At 42.7% G+C, this 18883-nt stretch overlaps 1 protein-coding gene across 4 annotated transcripts in view; it reads left to right on the forward strand.

Moving 5' to 3' along the window:
* The first annotated feature begins 299 nt into the window (after positions 1 to 299).
* The window catches only part of gpbp1l1 (GC-rich promoter binding protein 1-like 1), an 80111-nt gene continuing 61527 nt past the window's right edge, over positions 300 to 18883 (forward strand). For 2 of the 4 annotated variants that reach the window (XM_041208539.1, XM_041208542.1), the window contains exon 1: positions 300 to 564. The gene's annotated coding sequence lies outside the window, so the exon portion shown is untranslated. Of the gene's footprint in view, positions 569 to 619; positions 712 to 18883 lie in introns of those variants that run through there. The other 2 variants (XM_041208541.1, XM_041208540.1) reach the window with 2 other exon arrangements.

The following is an 18883-nucleotide window of genomic DNA, read 5'->3' on the forward strand; positions in this document are numbered from 1 at the left end:
GAGGTGCCTCAATACAATTTAAATACTCTTGATATACGCAGTATATATTCCATGTTAGGCAGACAGCTCGAGGGGGTGCCACAAATTTTCTAGCCCCTCGCGTTGTTCCACAGAGTGAAACAAGTGGGCGAATTGAGCATTGCCCGCCGAGGGAATGGGGAGGGCTGATGGACACACAGCACAAAACACAACAATGCTCGCTGATTGTGACGTCAGAGGACCGAGCGGCACGTGACTCCCCCGCCCGCTCGCTGACGCCTCCTTCCGTGTTTTGGTGGAATCCCCGCGAGCGCGCGCGCGCGAGTGAGTGAACGAGCGGGAGGAGTGTCGAGCACGAGCATCCGGAGAGGTAGGAGGAGGAAAAATTGCGGCGCAGCGGCAGCAGCATTGGAGAGGCTAATCATATATATATATATATACACACACATATATATAAAAGCAGCAATCTATCGGAAATACATTGGTTGACGCGCACGACTCGAGAGAGAGGAGGAGGAGAAGAAGAAAAAGAGGAAAGCAGTCGAGTTGAGGGGGGGTTGACGCCGAGTATTTCCCCCTGTGGAGGTAGGTAGGCAGCCAATGTTATTGCCCTGCAGCCTGCTTTGTCGCCATTTTGGCCCCAGTGTTTGTTGTTATTATCATCATCGTGGCTTCAGCAGCCGCTTTACGCTCTTTCTTACCAATTACTGTTCTCGGAGTCCAGAACCAAATGTAAGATGTTCACTGCATATTTTTTTTGTTCTGTAACCTGTTCCTCGTGTGGGAAAGGTTTATGGTTATTTGTCAGATTTTTTTGTATTCCGTGACACTTGTTTTGTGGCCTAAACTTGCATTTTGTGTTTGTTAGTCCACGGCTTATTTATGCACCACAAATGTGGATTATGTTTTTGTTCGGTTAAAAAAGTACAAAAGGTTGAAACTGTTCATTGTAGTAATTACTTTTGAATAATGGTTTTGTTTTGAGGCTGAATGTGTCCACGACTCGCTTGTTAGGACTGTTATTGTTGTGTTTGTTACTGGAAAAGCATGAAGCTCCACTTCAAATTTCGGTCCCCCCCCCCCCCCCATAAGTGTGAAATAACGTGGATAACATGCTTGAAATGAGGCTGCCAGCTCTTTTCTGTTTGCTTAGCCACCCACCCACAGCTGCCATTTCTGGTAGGGTGGAATATTATCTCACACCCAAGGCTACACTTTCCTCATGTGCGAATGATCCTAAATCGTGCAAACTAATGTTATTAGATGTTTTTGTAGGGTGTCATAATTCATTGGCAACGTTTGCATTTGCTTGGATTGGGTTTAAGTTATATTCGCAAAAATCTTTGCACTTATTAGGCGTTTTAGCCACTTGCATTATTTTCCATTCCTATTACATCAACATATTAATTTCAATTGAAACCAAATTTAATTAATTTCATTATACATCTCTTGATTTTTGGCAACAGCTTGCATTCATATGAGGGCCAGAGGCTGAAAATTTAGTTTCATTTGCCCTGTCAAAACACAAACCAATTACATTTCCAGAATGTTTTTCGAATATTAGATCCTCCTCTTGCCAATAGATAATTTAAAACTTGTAGATTCTAAAATGCAGGCTGTTTTTTTTCCAGTCCAGAACCAATATTTTTTTTAATCCAATAAAATTTTTGTTGGGAAAATTCAAACAATTTGGTTTAATCCATAGATAAGAATATACTTGCTCAAAACGTACCTCAATTGTCAGACCCATTTAGATCCACTGTAACCTGTTCTGCTGGTTTAAAGAGCAATCAACCTTTTCTAACTCATTCTTAATCATTCCATCACTAGTCTCTTATCGTCGCTATGCTCACATTTCGCTGAGGTATTCTTTCCCTTTTAGCCCACTCACACAAGTATGAAGAGGGTCTCCACATCTAAGTACACAGAAGCACTCTTATTCATCTTGCAGTACTGTTTCTAGTTGCCCCACCTGATAATATTGCCCTGCTGTAGCAGCAAACATTGCTATGGGCAATTCTCACCATGAAGTAGCAGCATTGTGTATGAACTGCAACTGGGATGTAGTGAGATTAGGAAACAGAGCAGCCTTTCAGAACAGCCATCTCCTGATAGATCCATTTAGGATGTGAATATGTTTGTATATTTTACATACACCGTTATAAATCCCTGATTTATCACGCATATTTAATATAGGAGAGGAGTAGCAAAGCAGAGGGTTTGGGACAGTTTCTGTAGTGTGATGGAATCTGTGGTCTGCGGGACCAGTGAGGGAGGATGTGCAGTTGTTATCTGAATAGGTGTCTTGTTGAATGTTCTGTTAGATGCACTGATCCTTGTTTCAAAGCTTGTATTTTTAAAGTCAGAGTCTAACGGGAAGGAAAACTGAAACTTCAGGTTTCTGGGGAAACTGATACTGGTTGAAACCAGATAAAAGACACAGAGCTATCCAAGTTTAGATCACCCAGCAGTGCAGGCAGGCTGAAGAAAATAAAGGCTTGATAGATCCAGGAGCTGGCAATAGGCAGGTGCAAGGTTGCTGCAGCTGTTTCTATCATTTAAATTAGTTGACTGACCAAGGTCGGTCACACACTGCACAGGGTTATCACTGAGGGCTTGAATAAAGGTAATATTAGTGGATCCAAGCCATCATGACAGTCGTGAGTAGAGCTGCGGTGGTTCTGGAGAAGTACATCCTTTTTGCACCAATTTTAGAATGAAGAAAGGTAAATATCAAGAAGACTAGAATTGAATAAGTAAAATATTCATATAGTGCTGGAAATGGTTTGAGGTACAGTGGGACAGGTCCATGGAGAAAATTACCTTTAAAGAATGAGCATTTTGATTTAAATGCTTTGTAAGGACTGGGAGTCTTGGCGAATTGACAGGATAACAGGGACAGTGAGCTAGGACTTAATGAAGAATAGGATCATGGTCATGCTGTTTTGGATAAGCTGGAAAGTTGAGCCTGGAGTTGAGTATACTGTTTAAGCAATAATGGTGGGTAGTGTGGTAAAGGCAGAATGGGGAATACTATGATAATGATGGGTGGTCTTTGTGATGGGTATCATATGCATTTTAAAGTAACACTTGGTAGGTTAGTATACTGACGTTATATACTGTTGGGCTCATCTTGAATATGCAGCAAGGAGTGGGTGGATTTCTGTGTGGAAGTTGAAAGCATGGCCTTGGCCTTGCTTATATTGTTTGAAGATATGCTTTCTCATCCACGGCTTTGACATCAAGCAATCAGTAATCAGACAGTATTGGGTGGTGAAATTGAGTGCAGTGACTGATAATTAGAGATTAAAAACAGAAAATGCTGGAAATACTTAGGTCAGGCAACATATGCTGAGAAAGAAATGGAGTTAACATTTTAGGTTGATGACCTTTATCAGATCTGACCTGAAACATTAACTCTGTTTCTCTCTCTGCAGATACTGCCTGACCTGCTGAGCATTTCCAGCATTTTCTGTTTTCATTTTAGATTTCCAGCACCTGCAATATGTTGCTTTTGTATTACTGATAATTGGAGCTTGTGTGTATTGCCAGCATGCATTTGTAAACTGCACATTCACGTGGATGTAGAATAGGTGGAGATCCGGACCAGAACATTGAGTTACACATGAGGTGGTGGCCTAGGGCGGTTTGGAGCAGAAGTTATGTGTTGACTACATTGGGGTAGGTTAGAGTGGAACCAAGTGAGGGTGGTGGCATAGATTAAAACTTCACAAAAGAAATCATGGAAGACATTGGAGTGATGCATCACATTGGATGGAGGAATAATGTGCCTTAGTTGGAATCTTAAATAATATTGTTAGTGACACAGATCAGAATGGTTAAGGCAAGGTGGAAACTGATTGAAATGAGTCTGGCAAAGTGATGAAAGATGATACTGAGCTGGGTGGCAGTGATATGCTTGAGCACCTCTTAAAGGTAAAAGGAACTTGAAGATGGGCAGCAGCTAAAGAGAACAGCAGAGATCAAGGTTAACATTTTCAAGCAGGGCATGATAATAGAGGGGAAAGCAGTGTTCAAGAAAAAGCTGGTGTCAACAGTGGAAATGGAGTTGCATGTTTGGCATAGGGTTGAGGATGCAGGTACAGTTTTGTAGAAGTGATTTCTGAGAGAAACCCTGTGTTATTGAATGAAGATGACATTTTTTTAAGAAAAGCAGTTCCTGACAAAATCATTTATTTTTGTCTGTTTAAAATAATGCTAAATATAATATTTTATCAAGTCAACTTCTTATGCAGAAGAAACTCCCTAATTGTTTGGTGCAGAATTGTTCTTGGGCATTTGTAGGCATAGATACTTAAATTCCGTTGCTCTTTCACAACTGCTAGCCCCTCAGAATGAAGAAAATATCATGATTTGTTCAGATCTAAAGTGAAAGACCATGTACTCCTCACATTGAATCCTGTCTGCCATAATTTTGCCCACTAGCTCAGTCTGTCTGCCCCTTTGTAACTTCCTCCTCCAATCTAATTGATTTATAGCACCTCCAAAATGAATATCATTGACAAACTCCCTACTCCTTCATTCAAAACTTTGATATACAGTGAAAAACTGAGACCTCAGTACAGATACCAGGGAAACTTCACTTGCCACATTCTGCAGATTGAAGAATGAGCCCTTCACCCTTCTCTCGGTCTTCTCGCCCCGAACCAATTACCAGTTTATTACCTCCAATTTTGTGCACTCTAATTTTTGATAATCTATTGTATGCACCCTTATCAGATACATTGTAGAAGACCATGTAGACAACATCCAAGCAATAGACATGCATTTATCCACCATGTCAGTGACCTCCTCAAAGGTCAACTGATTTAGTTGGACATGACCTAGCCTTCACCTTTCTCCTTCAGAAGTCCCCAACATTACAGATGCCAGTCTAAAGCCAATTCAGTTCACACCGTGTGATATCAACAAACTGCTAAGTTCATTGTAATCAGCAAAGGCTACAGGCCCTAACAACAGTGTGGCCGTTATGATGAAGACTTATGCTCCTGAACTACCTGTGTCCATAGCTAAGTTGTTCCAAGACAGCTACAACACTGACATCTACCCAATGTTGTGGAAAACTGCCATGGTACGTCCTGTCCACAAAAAGGACAAATCCAATCTGGCTAAATAGCGTTCCATTATTCTGTTCTCCATCATCAGCAAAGTGGGTTTTTTTTAATCCATTCATGGGATGTGGGCTTTGCTGGCTAGGCCAGCATTTATTGACCATCCCTAGTGGCCCTTGAGAAGGTGATGGTGAGCTGCTTTCTTGAACTGCTGCATCTTGTGGTGTAGGTACTCCCACAGTGCTGTTAGGAAGGGAGTTTGAGGATTTTGACCCAGCGGCAGTGAAGGCGAGGTGATATGTTTCCAAGTCAAGAAGGTGAGTGACTTGGAGGGAAACTTCCAGATGGTGGCATTCCCATCTATCTGCTGCCCTTGTCCTTCCAAATGGTAGTGGTCGTGGGTTTGGAAAGTGCTGCCTAAAGAGCCTTGGTGAATTACTGCAGTGCACCTTGTAGATGGTATATACTGCTGCTACTGTGTGTCGATGGTGGAGGGAGTGAATGTGGATTTGGTGCCACTCATGTGGGCTGCTTTGTCCTGGATGGTGTTGAGCTTCTTGAGTGTTGGAGCTGCACTCATCCAGGCAAGTGGGGAGTATTCCACCACACTCCTGACTTGTGCCTTGTAGGTGGTGGACAGGCTTTGTGGAATCAGGAAGTAGGTTACTCATTGCAGGATTTCTAGCCTCTGACCTGTTCTGATAGCCACAGCATTTATATGGCTAATTCAGTTCAATTTCTGGTCAAAGGTAATCCCCAGGATGTTGATAGTGGGTGATTCAGTGATGGTGATGCCATTGAACATTAAAGGGCAATGGTTAAATTCTGTCTTGTTGGAGGTGGTCATTGCCTGGAACTTGTGTGGCGTGAATGTTACTTGTCAGCCCAAGCCTGGATGTTTTTCAGGCCTTGCTGTATTTGGACATGGGCTGCTTCAGTAACTGAGGAGAAGCAAATGGTGCTGAACATTGGGTGCAATCATCAGCGAAGATCCCCACTTCTGACCTTATGATGGAAGGAAAGCCATTAATGAAGCAGCTTAAGATGGTTGGGCCTAGGACACTACCCTGAGGAACTCCTGCAGCGATGGTCTGGAGCTGAATGACTGACCTCCAACAACTACAACCACCTTCCTTTGTGCTAGGTATGACTCCAATCAACGGAGAGCCTTCCCATTGACTCCAAGTTTGCAAGGGCTCCTTGATGCCACAGTTGGTCAAATGCAGCGTTGACTCTCACTCACCTCAAGAGTGCAGTTCTTCTGCCCATGTTTGAACCATCAAGAGCTGAGTGGTCCTGGCGGAACCCAAACTGGGTGTCAGTGAACAGCTTATTGATAAGCAAGTGTCACTTGATAGCACTATTGATGACCCTTTCCATTACTTTACTGATGATCGAGAGGAGACTGATGTGGTGGTAATTGGTTGGGTTGGATTTGTCCTGCTTTTTGTATACAGGACGTACCGGGACAATTTTCCACATAGTTGGGTAGATACTAGTGTTGTAGCTGTATTGGAACAGCTTGGCTAGGGGCGCAGCAAGTTCTGGATCACAAGTCTTCAGCACTATTGCTGGAGTATTGTCAGGGTCCATTGCCCTTGCACAATCCAGTGCCTTCAACTGTTTCTTGATATCATGTAGAATGAATTGAATTTGTTGAAGACAGGCATCTGTGATGCTGGGGACCTCTGGAGGAGGCCAAGATGGATCATCCACTGAGCACTTCTGGCTGAAGATTGTAGCAAATGCTTTAGCCTTATCTTTTGCACAGGTGTGCTGGGCTCTCACCATTGAAGATGGGGATATTTGTGGAGCCCCCTCCTCCAGTGAGTTGTTTAATTGTCCACCACCATTCACGACTGGATATGACAGGACTGCAGAGCTTAGATCCGACCCATTGATTGTGGGATCACTTAGTTCTGTTGATCACTTGCTGCTTACGCTGTTTGGCATGCAAATAGCCCTGTCTTATAGCTTCACCAGGTTGACACCTCATTTCCATGAATGCCTGGTGCTGCTCCTGGCATGCCCTCCTGCACTCTTCATTGAATCAGGGTTGCTCTCCTGGTTTGATGGTAATGGTAGAGTGGGGGATATGTTGGGCCATGAGATTACAGATTGTTTGAGTACAATTCTGCTGTTTGCTGATGGCCTACAGTGCCCCATGGATGCCCAATCTTGAGTCCTAGATCTGTTCGAAATCTATCCCATTTATCACAGTGTTAGTGCCATACCACACGATAGAGGGTATCCTCAATTTGATGGCGGGACTTTGTCTCTACAGTGACTGTGTGGTGTTCACTCCTACCGAAACTGTCATGGACAGATGCATCTGCAGCAGGCAGGTTGGCGAGGATGAAGTCAAGTATGTTGTTTCCTCTTGTTGGTTCCCCCACCACCTGCCATGGGGAACCGGTCTAGCAGCTATGTCATTTAGGACACGTCTAGCTCAGTCAGTAGTGGTGCTGCCAAGCCATTGTTGGTGATGGACATTGAAGTCCCCCACCCAGAGAACATTCTGCACCCTTGCCACCCTCAGTGCTTCCTCCAAGTGTTGTTCAACACGGAGGAGCACTGATTCGTTAGCTGAGGGAGGGTAGTACGTGGTAATCAGTGGGAGGTTTTCTTGCCCATGTTTGACCTGATGCCATGAGATTTCATAGGTTCTAGAGTTGATGTTAAGAACCCCCAGGGCAACTACCTCCCGACTATACACCTCTGTGTCACCTCTTTTGCTGGGTCTGCTCTGCCTGTGGGAAAGGACATACCCAACACTGGCGATGGTGATGTCTGGGACAGTATCTGTAAGATATGATTCCGTGAGGATGACTATGTCAGGCTGTTGCACTTTTGGCACTAACCCCCAGACGTTAGTAAGGAGGACTTTGCAGGTCGATAGGACTGAGTTTGCCATTGTCATTTCTGGTGCCTAGGTCGATGTTGAGCGGTCTGCCAGGTTTCATTCCTTATTTGAGACTTTGATTTGATACAACTGAGTGGCTTGCTATGCCATTTCAGAGGGCAGTTAAGAGTCAACCACATTGCTGAGAGTCTGGAGTCAGAACAGGTAAGGACGGCAGATTTCTTTCTCTAAAGGAAAGGATGGATTTTTATAACATAAAAGCAAAATACTGCGGATGCTGGAAATCTGAAACAAAAACAAAAATTGCTGGAAAAACTGATGCCAACGACATCACAGCAGGAATTCCTCAGGTAGCCTCCGAGGCACAACGATATTCAGCTACTTAGAATATTTCTTTCATCATAAGGTCAGAAGTGGGGAATTTTGCTGACGATTGCACAGTGTTCAGTACCATTCATGACTCTTAAGATACTGAAGCAATCCATGTCCATGTCCAGGTCTTGCTGCATTCAGGCTTGGACTGATGTGTGGCGTGAATGTTGCCTGCCACTTAAGTGCCAGACAGTGACCACCTCCAACTGCCTCTCACCATTTTTCCCCCTTGACGTTCAATGGCACTAGCGTTGCTGAATCCTCCACTATCACCATCCTGGGGATTACCATTGACCCAAAACTGAACTGGACCAACTGCATAAATACTGTGGCTATAAGAGCAGGTCAAGGGTGGGAACTCTGCACCAAGTAATGTAAACAGGTGTGTCTATGACAGGTACGTAAGTGCAAATTAAGTCAGCTGAGTCACTTCCTCAAATTGGTTCTCCCACCACCTTACGATAGCATGAGTTTGGCAGTTGCAGCCCTTGGGACTGAGCCTACTCTCATATGTAGCACGAATGAGACAAAATCTTGATGGTGGCTTGCAGATATACTTCAGATAGGATTGAGAGTCAACCACATTTTCTGGGGCTGGAATGATGTATTGGCTTGAAGATTAATTATTTTCCTCCTTTCACATTCTTTCCTTCCCCCTGCTGTAAGAGTACTCAGATTGCCTGTTATGTTTGCCTGCAAAAAGACAGTGACTGCACGTTATGAAGTACTTTGTGATGTCTTCAGACCATGAAAGCCACTTGTATTCATGTGACTTAGCTCCTTCTTTCTTCCCTTGCTTCCTTTGAGTACCCCATTTGCATTCCACAAACTAGTGTGCCTAGATATGTCCAGTACTTAAGTAACTATGTTCAACTGAAGCCCTCTAATGTTTTACACTTTGCAAGATGGTACATTGAACACTCCAGTGTAATTTGGACAATACATTATGATACAAGTTTATGAGAAATAATAGTGACAAAGGCATTTTTAACTTGTGCTAGCTCCTCAATTTGTGAAGTTAAAAACGTCAACTCAGCTGACTCTACTGACACTAAACAGAAATTTGTACCTGTATTATATGTGGGGTTTGATCAGGTCCATGAGGTTCCAGCTGCTATCCTGATGACTAACTGTTGAGGAACTGGTAAATCAGGAGCACTGTCCTTCGGCTTTACTTTCTATTTCATTCAGAGCTAACTAGTAACAGAGGAAATCAAAATATGTATCCTGCAATTTGATGAGGCTGTGAACGTGATCAGAAAACACAGGAAGTTTGTGGGTCTAGGTCCAGATTTCCTGGTAGCATCAGCAGATTGAAATTGAAAAACTTGACACTTGTCTGGCATCTCATTGAAATGTTTCTAGCACTTCTGGATCTATCCTAAGACATTCATTCATCTCTCAATGCTCACAACAATAGGGTAATATCCATTCAAATGGGTTGGCTTTAAAATATTCACATACATCCCCCTTACTTCATTGCAGCAACCTGTAAATGTCTGCGACATTCAATTTCTAATCACATCTTCAACGAGTAGTTTCCCAATGCTTTAATGATAACACCAGTGGTTAACTACTATTTAAAATAATGAGTGTCCATCATATTTCACTGTCCCACATTGCTGTTCTAGGTGGGGGTCAAAAGGAATTTTTCTACTTGTTTCTGCAGAAGCCTCTTCAAAACAAAATACCCTCAAAATCCTCATTTACAGCAGTAAGATCTTAGGCCATGTTATATACAGATTCCCCTGTTGCTTTATGTGCAACAAGGCACAATATTACTGAGTTTAAGCAGTGTCCATCAGTGTACTATGAACAACACCATGGGATGTGTAAGATACATGTATTTGCATTTATAGAGCTATGCGTGTTAATGAACTATTGCATTGAATTTGGGTAATTTAGCAGCTCCTTTGCATAACCTTTCAGCACATTTCACAGTAATGTACCATTTCCTGGTACATCTTTATTATTTTCTGTGCCTCTACTGAACTTCACTGAAGAGTTGTAGAGCCAAACCTTTTGAATCTGATTGAAGAATGACACTGCTTTTCAAAGCTGGAACAAGGGCTACCAAATTCAGTTTGCCAACTAACTATGGATGAGTTACGAAACTTTCCAACTTTGAGCTGAGTCTTGAAACAAATTCTCCAGGTTTCTAATTACAGTTATCTTTTGTGTTACGTTTGAATCCTTTGTGGCTAATTGTAGCTCCTACCTCAGCTGGTAACTGAATGCTTGTCTGTGATGAAGGTTGATTTTAATTTCAGGATTAACTTTCTCAGAGAGCTGGTATGGACACAGTGGGCTGAATGGCCCCCTTCTGTGTTGTAACCAATCTTTGATTTTAATTGAAGCTAAAATAATTATTTCTGGTAGATTACTTTTTTACAAAATTTTCTTCAAGACTGTTATTCCTCAATCACTCAATTTAATTATTGTATACGTTTCCTTGTTTTAACCTATGTTTGTGGATCAGCCCAGAGGCAGGTTACCAGTGGTGTCAACCCAGTTTTGGTGTTAGGCCCACTGCTGTTCACTGTTTCTTAAATGACCTGGACTGTGCTGTTGGGGATATGGTTAGTAAGTTTGATGGTGACATTAAAGTTTATGCAATAGTTAGGACTGTAGAGTCACTCCAAATTCACTACAGTCTGTTGCAAAATAAATCGGCGCACTGGGTGAATGGGCCAAACAATGATAAATGGCATTTAACCTGGATAAATGCAGTGTAATTTATGTGGATAAGACAACACAGAATATTCCTAATATTTACAAGGAATAATATCGAAAGTGACTGAGGGAGAAAAGGATCTTGGTGCTATTAATACACATAATGCTTAAAGTTCACAACAAATGCAGAGAAGCCTTGGCCACAGCAAGGAGGATATTGGGCTGTATTAAAGAGAACCATTCAATACAAACCAAAGGACACCAAACTGTCATTATAGAGATCATTGATCCGACCACATCTGGGGTACTGTGCATGGTTTTGGCCCCTTCACATTCGTGGCCATAGATAAGATTCAGAAGACAACTATAAAAATGATTCCTAGCTTAAAGAATCTTTGTTACTCAGGCTTAACTAACTGAATTTATTTACCTTCAAGTAATGTACACTCAGAGGAGATATGTAAAGTAAACAAAGAGTTGGGTTGCTGGTCTAATAGGTTATTTCAGTTTGATAGACTGAGGAGGAGAGGAGCTTAAACTACACAGAAGTAGGAATCTGCCAAATGATAGGTATTCCTTCTTTATCCCACAGGTCATCAACCATTTCAAAGATTCACTACTTTCTGGGTATGTGGTGATTCTGCAAGCTGTTAAGAGGGACCTGGACTGATTGTTGTCTGGGGCACAGATTGAATGATAGAGCAGCACAGAAGGCCATTTAACTGCCTGTCCCAGCTCTTTGAAAGAGTTATTCAAGTAGACCTACTCCCCTACTAAGTATATATGCAATTCCCTTTTGAAAGCTGCTGTTGATTCTTCTTCCATTAAGGTACTGCATTCTAGATTATGACAACTTGCTGAGTACTTTTTAAAAACATTTGCCCCATCTTTCAGCCTCCACCATTAATTTAGGCAGGGAATTCCAGAAGCCCACCACACTTTGGCTGAATAAGTTTTTCCTCATGTCCCCTTTAATCCTTCTACCAATCACCTTAAATCTATGCCCCCTGGTAATTGACCCCTTAGCTAGGGAAACCAGGTCTTCCTTTTCTACCCTCATAATTTCTACACCTCAGTTAGGTCACCCCTTCAGTCTACTCTGTTCTAAGGAGAACAATTTTCAAGCCGTGGCAACATTCTTGTAAACCTCTGTACACTGTCCAGAGCAATTATGCCCTTCCTGTAATGTGGTGACCAGAACTGTGTACACAATTCCAGCTGTGGCCATACCAGCATTTTGTACAGGTCCAGCATTACATCCCTGCTTTTGTATTCAATACCTCATCCAAAAAAGCAAAACACTCCATATTCTTTCTTTACCATCTTACCCACCTGTTCTACCGCCTTCAGGGATCAGCGAACATGCACCCCAAGGTGTCTCATTTCCTCAACCCCTCTCAATATCTCCCGCTCTTTGCTTTGTTTGCCCTCCCCAAATGCATTACCTCACACTTTTCCGGATTGAATTCCATTTTGCCACTTTTCCGCCCACTCAACCAAACCATTGATATAATTCTGGAAACAACAGTTATCTTCTTGACTATCAACTACACGGCCAAGTTTTGCATCATCTGCAAATTTCCCAATCACACCTCCCACACTTAAGTTCACATCACTAATATATACAACAAACAGTATGGACCGAATACTGAGCCTTGTGGAACACCACTGGAGTCCCCTTTCCATTCGCAAAAACATCCATCGACCGTTACTCTTTGTTTCCTGTCGCTGAGGCAATTTGGGATCTAACTCGTCACCGCCCCCTGTATCCCATGGGATCTCACTTTTCTGACTAGTCTGCTGTGCGGAACCTTGTCAAATGCCTTACTAAAATCCATGTAGACAATATCCACTGCACTGCCCTCATCAATCCTCCCTTGTTACTTCCTCAAAAAATTAGTATGACAACATCTTCCCTTAACAAAACCAGGCTGACCAGCCCTGATCCATGCTTTTCCAAGTGACCATTTATCTTGTCTCTCAGAATTGATGCCAATAAGTTGCTCACCACTGAAGTCAGACTGAGTGGCCTATTCCTTGCACCCTTTTTAAATAATCGTACAATGTATTTGTATCTAGTGAGGATTGGCAAATAATCCTCGGAGCATCTGCTATTTCCTCCCTGGCTTCCTTTTAACAACCTGGGATACAATCCATCCAACCCTGGTGATTTATCCACTTTCAAGGATGTCAGTCCCTCCAGTATTTCCTCTCTGATTATGCTTATTGTACCTAATATTTCACACTCCTCCTCTTTAACTAGAATGTCTGCATCATCCCTTTCCTTTTTGAAGATAGAGACAAATGTTTTTTTTTATTCATTCATGGGATATGGGCTTTGCTGCCTGGGCCAGGATTTATTGCCCATCCCTAATTGCCCTTGAGAAGATGCTGGTGAGCAGCTTTCTTGAACTGCTCAGTCCATATGGTGTAGGTACACCCAAAGTGCTGTTAGGAAGGGAGTTCCAGGATTTTGACCCAGCGACAGTTAAGGAACAGCGATATATTTCCAAGTCAGGATGGTGGGTGACTTGGCGGGGGAGCTTCCAAGTGGTGGTGTTCCCATCTATCTTTTGCCCTTGTCCTTCTAGTGGTCATGGGTTTAGACGGTGCTGTCTAAAGAGCCTTGGTTAATTACTGCAGTGCATCTTGTAGATGGTACACACTGCTGCTACTGTGCATCGGTGGTGGAGGGAGTGAATATTTGTGGATGTGGTGCCAATCAAGTGGGCTGCTTTGTCAAGTTGCTTGAGAGTCGTGGGAGCAGCCCTCATCCAGGCAAGTGGGGAGTATTCCATCACACTCCTGACTTGTGCCTTGTAGATGGTGGACAGGCTTTGGGGAGTCAGGAGGTTACTTGTCGCAGGATTCCTAGCCTCTGACCTGCTCTTGTAGCCACAGTATTTAAATGGATAGTCCGGTTCAGTTCCTGGTATTCATTGAAAACCCTGCCCACAGCTTCAGCATTGACATATAAGTTACTACGTACACTCTAATAGGCCCTATCCTTTCCTGAGTTATTCTCTTGCTCTTAATGTATTGGTAAAACATCTTTGGGTTTTCTTTGATTTTACCTGCCTATATTTTTTCATATTCTCTTTGATTTCATAATTTCCTTTTTTACTTCACCCCTGTACTTTCTATACACTTTAGGCTTTCTCCATTATTAAGCTTTTTGTGACTGGTCATAAGCTTTCATTTTTTGCTTTATCTTGCCTGTATTGTTCAGAATAACCAGGGGGCTCTAGATTTGGCAGTGGCACCCTTTTTCTTTGTGGGGACATTCTACATTGTGCCCGTAGAATCTTACTTTTGAATGCCTCCCACTGATTTGACACCGTTTTCCCTTTTAGTAGCTGTTTCCAGACCACTTTTCGCCAGTTCATCCCTCAGCTTTGTAAAAATTTGTCTTCCCCCCAACTTTAAACTTTTACTCTTGTTCTATTTTTGTCCCTTTCCATAATAATACTAAATCTAACTGTATTATGGTCACTATTTCAAAAATGATGATCTGCTACTTCTTCATCCACTTGCCCAGCTTCATTTCCTAAGATCAAATATAGAATTGCGCCCCCTCTCATTGGGCTTGTTACATGCTGGCTAAAAATGTTCTATTAAATGCAGTTCAAGAATTTTGTGACCTCGATTGTGCCCTTCATACTGTTTGTATCCCAAATGATTTAGGCTCGTTGAAGTCTCCAATTACTACTGCCCTATTGTTTTTGCACTCTGAAATCTGCCTACATATTTGCTCTTCCAACTCTCTTCCACTATTTGGGGGTCTGTTGTACACTGTGAGCAGTGTGGCTGCCCCTTTTTTATTTCTGAGTTCAACCCAGATGCCCTCATTTGATGCTTCATTTAGTATAATATCTTTCCTTGCAGTTGTAATTGATTCTGTAACCAATAATACTACACCCTCACCTTTTTTTATCCCCCCCTTCTCTATCCTGCCTGAAAACTCTATATCCAGGGATGTTGAGTTGCCATTTTTTGCCTCTTTTTAAGCCAATTTTCCATTATAATGACAATATCATGCTGCCATGTGCCAATCTGTGCCCTCAGCTCATTGGCATTATTTGCAATACTCCTTGCATTTACGTATATATCTTATAACACTGCCAAATTCCTGTGCTGTACACTTTTTAACCTGTGCTGCTTCTGTCTTTCAGGGTCACTCACTAATTTTCTATCTCCCATTCCCTGCACTGAATTTGCCCTCAGATTCCCATCCACCTGCCAATCTCGCTTAAAGATCTCCCTGCACCCCCCAACAGCACGAGCAAATCTCCCTGTGAGAATATTCGTCCCTGTCCTGTTCAAGTGTAGACTGTTTGGCTTGTACAGATATCTTCCAACTCTCCTGCACTACCTACTAGTTCTCTTAGACTGTCTGGTGATCACCCATTCCTTTTCTGCCTCCAGGCTCCTAGACTGCAGTGTGACCAACTTTCTGAACGTGCTACCCACATACTCTCAGTCTCATGGATGCGCCACAGCGATTCCAGCTGTTGCTTGAGCTTCGAAACCTGGAGCTCAAGTTTCTGCAGCTGGTGACACTTCCTGCACATGGTCACCTAGGACACCAATAGCGTTCATGACTTCCCACGTTTCGCATGACCGAGCTGTCCTGCCATGTCTTCAGTGAACTTTCTTTATGTTAACTTTATGTCACTGTAGTTTACTTTTACTACTTTATTTTTCCTGGCCTTGACTTGACTTCCCTATTGCTGTGTATGCCCCTTAAAATTCTAAGTAGCTACTTCTTTTAAAATAATGCATTTTTCTAATTTTCTGCTACTTAAAGACCCTCTCTAACAGCAGTTTCTCACCTCCCAGTGACTTTGTTTTTCTTGTGATGTCACTCTGGGATTTTTATCAAACTCGGCCCTCTCCAGCTTTCCAACTTCTGGTCTCCTCTCTGCATTAAATTTAACCTGCCATGCGTGTCCTCCCATTTCACCAGTCTAAGTCCTCCTGAGGACTGCTACAATCCTTCTCCTATTGTTTACTACGTTTCCAAGTTTTGTTTTGTCTCCAAACTTTGCTTATATCAAGTCTAGGCCGTTAATGCATATCAAAAAAGAGCAGCAGTCCTAATGTTGACTACTGTGAAAGAGCACTATGTTCCCATTGAGTCTGGGGAAATAAACATTTACCACTACTCTGCTTTCTCTCTGTTGGCAAATTTTGTATCCTCATCTGCCTCAATACTGCTAAGAAAATTTATGTGGTCCTGTAGAAAATGGTGGCTTTTGAAAGTCCATAGAGACAAATCATATGCATCAACCCTCTGCATTATTTCATTGAAGAATTAAAATTGTCATGCTTGTCATGCGTAAAATGTTGGAAATACTCAGCAGATCAGACGGCATCTGTGGAGAGAAAAACAAAGTTAATGCTTCAGGCCTGACCTATCTTCAGATTTCATTAGACAAGTTGCATCCTGTCTTTCAGCAAATTCATGTTGGTATCACTTTATTAATCCACGTTCTTCCAAGTGACAGTTAATTTTCTCCTTGGACTGGTTTTGATTGCTTGAGGGGGTTGGAGAAAGATTTTCCAGATTTCTTTGTACTTTACAGTTGTTATGATCGCTGTAAACACTGCTAACTTTTAAAACGAGATTCAAACCTCCACATACTAGCTGAAAGAATGGCATCTAAAGATTTCACTTTTTGAAACTTTTTTGGTAAATTACTAAGCATGCACTATTGACTAAATGCTGTTTTCTTTTTGCAGGCAACTTACACTTTAAACTACAGAAAGGAACATTCCCCTTAGCACATATTGCACTCTCCATGGATTACATTGCGCACTCCTTATAGCAAATAGTTAATGGTTGCTCTCAACTTTCAATGGGTTCCCTTATTCCCCGTTTTGCCGAGTTGTAACTTTGAGAGACCGGCTCCAGGTATTTTCCACAGTTTTCGGAGAGTTCCTTAAATCTACCACCAGCAGTAAATTCTGTTCTGATGGTTATTGCCCCAGTCATGCCAGGATGATTCTGCTGGAAGCCTTAGAAGGCTACAATATACATCTCTTCGACTGGAGCCAGTGTCCTTCCCGCATCTACCTGTGGTACCTCACAAAGCCAAGCAACCTCTTCTCTCTGCTGACCACACAAAACTGCTGTCTGTCTGTGACATTCATTGATGTGTAGGGAAACTTGTAACCTCATCTTAAAAGTGGCTTCCTTTGTCCTCTGTCCCTATGGCAACGTGAAAAATTTTAGCGCTGTATCTAGATGGAAAAGCTAATTATCTATTCTGTACCCCAACTCCCTTTCATGTTAGAAGTAAATGGACAGTTTACAGCACAACTGTTTAGACTTTTAACACCTTTCTGGGACTTGGGAGATTCCAGAGTCTACACATTGTAAAATCGAAGACTGCTGCCATTGTCTCCAAGCCAAAATGCCATGCACTTTCTCAGTAAAATAATCTAAGCCTTCTTTTGATCTCTAGCAATCAAACTACCAAGACTTAATGTCAGGTAGACTTAAGAGCAGGTCACATGACCCCCTCAATTTGCCCTAAATTTAAAGTCACAGTCTCAAAATATAATAATCTTCTAAACCTGACCATGGTTTTTTTTGTTCCCCCAGAGTTTATATACCTGAATTTTGCTAAGGGGAGATCATGTCTGACCAATTTGATTGAATTTTTCGATGAGGTGACCAGGTGTGTAGATGAGGGCAATGCATTTGTTGTAGTCTGCATGGACTTCAGCAAGACTTTTGGTAAGGTCCCGCATGGGAAACTGATAATGAAGAAAAGAGCCCATAGGATCCAAGGCAATTTGGCAAGTTGGATCCAGATTTGGCTGAGTTGTAGGAAGTAGAGGGTGATGGTCGAGGGGTGTTTTTGTGACCGGATGCCTGTATCCAGTGGAGTTCCACAGGGATCGGTGTTGGGTCCCTTGCTGTTTGTGGTATATATAAACAATTTAAACTTGAATGTAGGAGGGTTGACCAGTAAGTTCACGGATGACACGAAAATTGGTGGGGTGGTAAATAGTGAGGAGGATGGCCCTAGATTACAGGAAGATATAGACGGGCTGGTCAGATGGGCTGATCAGTGGCAAATGGAATTTAATCCGTATAAGTGTGAGGTGATGCACTTAGGCAGGACAAACAAGGCACAAGAATACACGATGAATGGCAGGACCCTGGGAGGTACCAAGGATCAGAGGGACCTCAGTGTGCATGTCCACCAGTCCCTTAAGGTTGGATAGACTTGCATTATTTTCGTTGGAGCAGAGAAGACTGAGGGACAACCTGATCGAGGTGTACAAGATTATGAGGGGCGTGGATAGGGAGCAGCTGTCCCCCTTAGTTGAATGGTCAGCCACTAGGGGACATAAGCTCAAGGTGAGGGGCAGGAGGTTTAGGGGGGATGTGAGGAAAAACTTTTTTACCCAGAGGGTGGTGATGGTCTTGAGTGGTGAAGGTGGGTTGCCTCACATCCTTTAAAAAGTACCTGGATGAGCACTTGGCACCTCATAACGTTCAAGGCTATGGGCCAAGTGCTGGTAAATGGGATTAGGTAGGTAGGTCAGGTATTTTTCACGTGTCAGTGCAGACTTGATGGCCCGAAGGGCCTCTTCACTGTGATTCTGTGATTAGCTGAGGCATAGAATATAAGAGCAGGGAGGTTATGCTGGGACTGTATAAAACGCTGGTTAGGCCACAGCTAGAGTATTGCTTGCAGTTCTGGAATCTGCATTATAGGAAGGATGTGATTGCACTAGAGTGAGTGCAGAGGAGATTTACCAGGGATGTTGCCTGGGCTGGAGAGTTTTTAGTTCTGAGGAGAGATTGGATAGACGGGGTTTTTTTTCCCTGGAGCAGAGCAGATTGAGGGGGGACATGATTGACGTGTATAAAATTATGAGGGGCATAGATAAGGTAGACTGGAAGGAA

The sequence above is a fragment of the Carcharodon carcharias genome, chromosome 16, assembly GCF_017639515.1.
Source record: "Carcharodon carcharias isolate sCarCar2 chromosome 16, sCarCar2.pri, whole genome shotgun sequence".
NCBI classification, from domain to species: Eukaryota; Metazoa; Chordata; class Chondrichthyes; order Lamniformes; family Lamnidae; genus Carcharodon; species Carcharodon carcharias.